General features: G+C 45.0%; 1 long non-coding RNA gene across 1 annotated transcript in view; it reads left to right on the top strand.

Moving 5' to 3' along the window:
• The window catches only part of A930011G23Rik (RIKEN cDNA A930011G23 gene), a 431817-nt gene that overhangs the window by 29036 nt on the left and 394927 nt on the right, over positions 1-7854 (top strand). The window lies entirely within an intron of this gene.

Here is a 7854-nt window from a genome sequence, read left to right as displayed (position 1 = left end):
TCCATTTCCTGTTGCCCAGATGACATCCTCCTCCTCCGGCTCCCACAAGGAACTTTGGGTGTTTGATACCCTGGTCTGATTCCCAGGAACTCCTTCTCCTTTCTGAATGCCGACCAGGACTCTCTCCTTGTGTCAGGTTCTGCTAGCTTCTTTCTTCGAGGCTATGGTCTGCTGAGCTAGGCTAGGATCCTGCCAGGCTCATTGTGAGACTCCCTTAACACTCAATCAAAGTATCCGTCACCTCACTGCTACCAAGCTTGATGCTAGGAAAGGTCCTCTGAGGAATTCTCATATCTCCCTACCCTGCCCTGGAGCAGACCTACTGTATTCAGGGTTGAATTCAACCCCTTCAGAAGGGAACCTCGGTGATGGGGGAGAACCTTTAAGAGGCGGGGCCTCGTGTGGGGGTAATAAGGTCATGGAGGACTCTGTCCCCTTATTTCTGCTTCCCCAGCAAGCAGTTTGCTCTGGAAACCATAGGTCTGTTTAATTTTGGCAGGAGCGGTCAGAAATGTGAGTCTACAGACCTTGCTCTTTTAAGCTGGTCACCGGAGTCATTTAATTAAACTGATGGCTAGCTGCCTGCAGTGATTTTTAAAAACCGTTCTCTACATGTTTGTACAAATGTTGAGACTAATCCTTTGTGATTTGTTTCTCTGTTTTTATATTTAAATATAGGGCAATCATATATCTCCGGGAATTTCTATATGTGCTATGGTAACTTTGGGCCTTAGTGCGGGATGACTGGCTACACCATTTCTTTCCACTGTCTCTCTTTTTATTGGTTTATTTATTTATATTTCAAATGTTGTCCTCCCTTCCTGGCCTCCTCCCCTCACCCCCCCCCCCGCCTCTATGAGGGTGCTTACCCACCCACTCCCACCTCACGTCACCTCCCTAGCACTTCCCTACACTGGGGCATAGAGCCTCCACAGAACCAAGGGCCTCTCCTCCCAATAATGTCCGACAAGTCCATCCTCTGCTACATATGAGGCTGGAGCTATGGGTCCCTCCATGTGTACTCTTCGGTTGGTGGTTTAGTCCCTGGGAGCTCTGGGGAGTCTGGTTGATTGATATTGTTGATCTTCCGATGGTGTTGCAATCTCCCTAACTCTTCCATTGGAATCCCTGCACTTAGTCTGATGGTTGGCTGTGAGCATCCACATCTGTATTGGTCAGACATTGGCAGAGCCTCTAGGGGACAGCTATACCAGGCTCCTGTCAGCAAGCACTTCTTGGCATCAGCAATAGTGTCTGGGTTTGGTGTCTGCAGATGGGATGGATCCCTAGGTGGGACAGTCTCTGGATGGCCTGTCCTTCAGTCTCTGCTCCCTACTTTGTTCCTGCAGCCTTGTCACTGATAGTGGCTCTTTTCTGTGGGGCTAGTTAATTTTTGAGAAACACCTCAGCCTCTTTTCTGTTTGGAGAGATGCACATGTGAGACCAATTGTGTGAGCTCCAGAGACAAGAGGTGAAGAAGACTGGCTGTTCAGCTATCAGCCTTTGGTTTCATGGAATCAGTCTATTATGGACATGGTATCCTTGACTCTGCTTATCTGAGATATTCCCCAGCTTGTAGTCTGTTCTGTAGACTAGGGAGTGAATCCACATGTCCTGTAGGTGTGTAGGTCTGTGTATGATTGGGCTGGGGTGGCAGAGCAGCTGTTTAGCTGTCTAATGTACAGCCACTTCCTTAGTTTTCAACACTGTTCAATTTTCCACTCCTTTTTTCATGAGTCTGAGAAAAATATGTCCATTTTCTCCCCAGTGATGGTTTAAGAATAAAGTTTCAGAGGTGTGTTAGATCAGAATAACTTGTCTGCTGTATGCTTATATCTTACAATATTTTAAATCTTCTATGTTTTTTTTCCTAACAGTAGAGTTTTAGAAGGTATTCAAGGCTTATGTTTGACTAGAGGTAAATGTAAATGTTTCAGAAAAAGATGTAAGATATTATGTAATTATCTTCTGATTTCCACATAGACAATAAGAGATTTACATACAAAACTGTTTCAAATAAAGTTCAGTCTTAATAACTGGTGATAGAATATTGACTTACTGGGTAAGTGATAGGCCATGTTTCCCTGACACTTATTAAAGGGCGGAAAGAAGTAGTATTTTAAATAAATCCAATGAAAGGAAAGACTTCACAGTAGAGGATAAATTGTGTAAGTGAAAAGGTATCTCATCCACCGTATTCGATTAACATTAAGGGGTCCCTCGGTGACCACCTACCAGTTCGGGTCCATATTGATTTTAACTGCTAATTACCCCAGAGACATGGCCCTGAGTTAGAGTTTTAAATCCAATTCTGCACAGTCTGAAGGTACTTTCTAAACCAGAGTTGTAATTTAAGCAGGGAAGAGTTACTGATCGTGGTGAGGCAGTGCGTCTGAGTACTTTACCAGCCGTGAGCTGAGTCAGGCCTTCTTAGTGTTCCTTTCTACAAAGGGTCCAGACTCACATTGCAGAACAAGGACATGTAAGTTAGGGTGTTTCAGACTAACTCAAGGGCGTGAGCTCTCCCTGAACTTCTGAACTAATTAATACATAGTGGAGAAATCATTCAGACACGAAGATGGGATATTTCAAGAGTGTTTGAGGGAAGGGTGTAAGACCCGAGGCTATAAGGAAAGACCAGCATTGGAGACCCAGGTGTAAAGATGGAGGCACTTAGTGAGTTCTCTTCTCCTGTGTCCATGCCTCAGACCCCTGCCCTCCCTTTAAGATAATAGAAGAAAACATGGATGACAGCTTTTCCGAAAGCCAAGAATGATTCTGGGACCTGCCTGGCTGTGTCCTTCTGTCTTAGTTAGGGCTTTACTGCTGTGAACAGGAACTATGACCACGGCAACTCTTATAAGGACAACATTTAATTGGGGCTGGCTTATAGGTTCAGAGGTTCAGTCCATTATCATCAAGGCAAGAGCATGGCAGCCTTTGGACAGACATGGTGCAGGAGGAGCTGAGAGTTCTACATTTTCATCTGAAGGCTGCTAGCAGAATACTGGCTTTCAGGCAGCTAGGATGAGGGTATTAAAGCCCACACCCACAAGGCCACACCTACTCCAACAAGGCCACACCCCGAACAGTGCCACTCTCTGGGCCAAGCTCATACAAACCATCACATCACCCTTTACATAAACTACATCTACAATATTCTCAGGACTTCCTGAGAAATCTCTTGGCTTTTTCCTGCTACCCATTCCTTGCCAAATCAAGCCAGTCTCTATCCACAGTTGTTCTCTGAGGCTGAACAGTATGTGCTATGAGCTCAGTTTTGTTTTCCATAAGATATTTTGTATCTCTTCTCATCAGTCTTGCTACATCCACACTAGATATGGGCATTTTGCCTTAAACATCCCCATCAGACAACTGTTCCTTTAATTTCTTCTCTCTTCTCTCTTCTCTCTTCTCTCTTCTCTCTTCTCTCTTCTCTCTTCTTCTCCTTCTCCTTCTCCTCCTCCTCCTCCTCCTCCTCCTCCTCCTCCTCCTCCTCCTCCTCCTCTTCCTCCTCCTTCTTGTGGTGCTAGGTAACTGGGCACCTCTAGTCAACCATCACATGTCTGCATTTTTAGCATCTTGCTACATGTGAGTGGTTTGAATGCTTGGCCCAGGGAACGGCACTATTAGGAGGTGTAGCCTAGTTGGAGTAGGTGTGGCCTTGTTGGAGGAAATGTGTCACTGTGGGGGTGGGCTTTGAGACTGTTCTCTTAGCCACATGGGAGACAGTCTTTCCCTAGCAGTCTTCAGATGAAGATGTAGAACTCTCAGCTCCTCTTGCACCATGCCTGTCTGGATGCTGCCATGCTTCCTGCCTTGATGATAATGGACTGAACCTCTGAACCTATAAGTCAGCCCCAATAATATGTTCTTTATAAGAGTTGCCTTGGTCATGGTGTCTGTTCTCAGCAATGGAAACCCTAACTAATACAGGCTGGCTCTGTGGATATTTAAGTAAGCATTCCCCTCTGTCTTCTGCATCTAGCTTTGTAATGAATGCAGCTCTGCCCCATGGTTTGCCCGTCATTTATGGATGTTTCTCTCCCTGCTACCTGGGATTATGCAGATTTGAGCTTAAACCTCTTCATTCTTTTCTCCAAGTGAACAGCATGATAGGGCTCACTTCTGTAATTGATAATGGATTTCAGTTCTCACCAGGGACATTTGCAGACTGCATGTCCAGATGATATGTGGGCCATACAAATGTCTTCCTGTCCCAACAATGCGACCATATAAATAAAAGCACAGTCATGTAATTGTTTAGTGGCTAAACCTCAAAGTGAAGGTGTGTGTGTGTGTGTGTGTGTGTGTGTGTGTGTGTGTGTGTGTATGTGTGTACTATTATTTTAATGGAGCCAATTTTATGATTTTTTCTTCAGTCTGGAGATAAAGGACAATCTTACCTAGAGTGGGAACTTGGGATAATCAAGAGAAGGTTGGTGTGAAGGTTTTACTCTGTTTTGTGAGATACTGAAGGCTGTGAAGCATTTCAACAAATCAAAGCATTATTTCAAATATAACAAAAGTTAAAAGCCAGTGCTGGGTCCCCGCCTGCCTGTTGGTCTGTACCAGTTGAAAATTAAATAAAGCACACCTATCCCTGAATAGCACGGTTTCAATCTCATCGGGTGCACGCTGCTCTTTTATACTCCAGGTATAGGGGACTCAGTTTCTTGTGTAGAACAACCGAGCATTTATCTTTTGTTTGTAAAGACAAACACAGTGTGTGAAGGAGGGAAGCCAGAGCTTTAATGAAGCTGGCAGAGTGGGCTCTGCTCCTGCAGTCTTGAGAGGAAGGAGAAGCAGGCCCACAGTAAAGGCGGATGGGCCAGGGCCCGTGGGATGAGCGAAGCTATTTCCCTGAAGGCTTTGCGAGAGGAAGCTTCTGCAGTTCCCCATCTCAGTGTTGGCTCCCAAAGCAAAGAAAGCATTGCCTATTTTCTTCTCCTTTTTTGTCAAGCAGAGGATGGGAGCCAAATCCCGACTTCACGGAACCTTGTTTTTCAGCAAGTCTCCCTCCCATCCTGTCTATTCCGCATCAACAAGAGGAGCCTTTCTTTGAGCCCCAAAGTTCAGCCAACACCTCACACTTCCATATCATACACACACACACACACACACCATCCGGGCCCTGAGCCCTTGGAGGACTGACTCATAACAGCAACCGCTCCACCCCGCACGATCCATCTGTCAAGTGAGAAGCCCTTCCTGGTCGATACTGAATCAATTTGCTCTGGCAGTCTAATTGAATGCCTCCCTCAGACAAATGGGTCATTGGGGGAAAGGGTAAAACCTTGATATGCAGATCAGAATCGAACCCCAAAGGGAGCTGTTTGAAGAATGTACGCCCCTCCCAAGAAGTGGCCTGTGCTGTAATGTATGTGCAATGGGTTACTGCTCAGCAAAAGGAGCACAGATCAATCTGTTTATGTCTCTTTGTTTGAATACCATTCTACTATAAGTTGAATTTGATCCTTGCATCAAGAGACCTGGCTTGGGTGCAGTCACAGGACAGTCAGGCCTATACAGTAGCCCCTGGTGTGGGGACCAAAGTTTGAAAATAGCTTAGAATTTCCATTTACCAAATGTCATTGATGATCCTACACACACACATACATATACATACACATACATACATACATACATACATACATACATACATACATACATGGCTTTAATTAACCAAGGCTGGCCTCATTTAGCCCAGGCTGTGTGATAATAACTTTAACTTTCTGGCTCCTCTATTCAGCAAAAGGAACCTGAGCTAGGCTTCACCTGTCTAGTGATGGGACCACAGGTATTCATTATCACGCTTTTATGAAGAACTGGAGATTGCGCGACTGGGTCCTGGTCTGCTACATAAGCACTCTACCAATGAGCTACAACCATTTCCTAGCAGTTTAGTTTTTTCAGTGTTCTTCTGGGAGTTTATAAAAAGAAACAAAAGGACTCTCAAGTCTAGGGATCAAGACTGTGAGAACTGCTCTTGAAACACTCTCCGGGCTGGTAAAGTGGCTCCATGGGTAAAGGCCTTTGCCATTAGGTCTAATGACCTAAGCTTGATTCCTGGAACCCACATGGTAGGTGGGTTATTCCTTATTCCTCCACACACATACCTAGTATGAACACACACACACACACACACACACACACAATCACACACACACACACACACACACACACACACACACACACACGCACACACATACCCCATACACCTACTTTTAGTGTGATTAAAGCCCCGACTCCAGTTTACAGAGGAAGAAAAGCAGAGAGCTAGGATATTAACTTTCTGGTCTGAAAGAAAATCCGTCATCTTAGGCCACCGTTTATGTTCCCAAGAAGTTGAATCTTGACACCACTTCCCAGTGGTGTCTCGGGATCACCTCCTTTTATCCAAGTTCCACTGACTGAAGGAAATCAGAATATGGATGCTAAATATTATGTCCCAGAAATTAGTTTGAGCTGAGTGTCAAGATGAAGGGCATAGACCTAGGGAAGGCCCACTCTTCACCCTTCTTCTTTTTCTGTAAGCAGGATACACACAGGCAAAAGTGCCGTCCTCCTGTCCCTACCAGGAGGACACAGAGGTAAGTGTGAAGACAGCTCTGGATCGTAACCCTCCTGGAGGTGACTCCAGAGGAGCGTGTGTGACAGGTTCTCCTCACAGGCTTCATCTGCCACATGTCTGCCTCCCACAGTTCTTTCTCCATTCCCAGAGACCCATGGTTCCTCCTTCATCTCTAAGAATTTTCTCTTCCTCTTTGAGTATGTTTTTAAAGTTGGGGTTCTAAGCCCCTTCTTAAAGAATCACTGATTCTCTGACTGTCTCCCATGTACATATGAGGTATACATGTCTGTCTCTCATGCATGTATGAAGTATACATGTCCATAAACTTCTGATTTTCCTGTCAATACCTATCATGTGTTTCTGGAGTCCCTTCTACCTTGAGCTTAAGATAGGTGGAGAACATTGACTTTTTTTCCTCCCTTACCACAGAGACAGGAGATTGTATGTGGCTTTCTGTATTAGATTTCTCTCTGCTATCATAAAAAAGCACCACAAATTCAGTGCCTTAAACACAACACAATTACAAATTTTCTCTCCTGGGAGTTAGAAGTCCCAGAGGGGCGTCACTGAGTTAAAATGAAGGTGCTGTCAGGGTTGCGGTCTCTTCTGTGTCATAGGAGGGGAAATGGCCCCTTCCCTTTAGCTCCTACAAGCTAACTCATGGCTCCACCTTCCTTGTCAAAGTCAGCCAGGCTGCTTGAACTGTGCCCGCATCACATCGCTCTGACTTTGCTTCTGCCACACCTGCTTGGCTGAGTTTGGCTCTATCCTCTCTCTTTTCACTGAAGGTTTTCAAATTTGATTTGTGTGTGTGTTTTGTGTGTGCACATGTGAGTATATGAGTATGTTTGTGTGAGTGCGTGCACACAAACATATGTGTGCATGTGTATGTGTGTGCATATGTCTCTGTGTGTGAGTGTGTGCACATATGAGTGTGTGCGCATGTGAGAATGTGTGTGTGCATGTATGTGTGTATGCATGCTTGAGTGTGTAAATGTGTATGAGTGTGAATGAGCGTGTATGTGTGTGCATGAGTATGTGTGAGCGCATATGTGTGTTTGTGTGTCTGAGCGTGTGTATGTGTGTGCATGTGCGTGTGAGTATGTGTGTTTGTGAGAGACACAGAGTACATATGAGTGTAGTATATATGGGTGTGGTTTATGTACATATGTGTGTGCACATGCACGCGAGTGTGTATGTGTGTGAGGGTGAGTATATGTTTTTGTGTATGTGCACACATGCACAAGTGTATGTGCTTGTGCATGTGAGTGTGTGTGTAT

Source organism: Mus musculus, chromosome 5, assembly GCF_000001635.26.
Source record: "Mus musculus strain C57BL/6J chromosome 5, GRCm38.p6 C57BL/6J".
Lineage (NCBI taxonomy): Eukaryota > Metazoa > Chordata > Mammalia > Rodentia > Muridae > Mus > Mus musculus.
The sequence above is the reverse complement of the archived record's forward strand: the minus strand, read 5'-3'. Positions and strand labels throughout refer to the sequence as shown.